Here is a 307-nt window from a genome sequence, read left to right as displayed (position 1 = left end):
AAACCACTGGCATCATTCAGCAGTCTGTGCTACCCTGTGCTCTTTGTCACATGAAAAGAGTCCGTCCGATGTCCAGCCACTCCACCCTTTCTATTCCCAAAAGGTCATTCTCACTAATGGCCATAAACGTAACATGAAGAAGACAAGCACAAGGGTGCGCAATGGGTTAACTGAGAGCAGAAGCTAAAGCATTATCATCACTGTTCAATGCGTTTCCTCATCCCTTCCACTCTCAGGCTCCAACAACACAGAGAAACAAGCCATGCTTCAGTCTTGAAAGAAGAACATATGGAAGCTCACTAGGCAC

Source organism: Phaethon lepturus, unplaced genomic scaffold, assembly GCF_000687285.1.
Source record: "Phaethon lepturus isolate BGI_N335 unplaced genomic scaffold, ASM68728v1 scaffold11772, whole genome shotgun sequence".
In the NCBI taxonomy this organism is placed as follows: Eukaryota; Metazoa; Chordata; class Aves; order Phaethontiformes; family Phaethontidae; genus Phaethon; species Phaethon lepturus.
The sequence above is the reverse complement of the archived record's forward strand: the minus strand, read 5'-3'. Positions refer to the sequence as shown.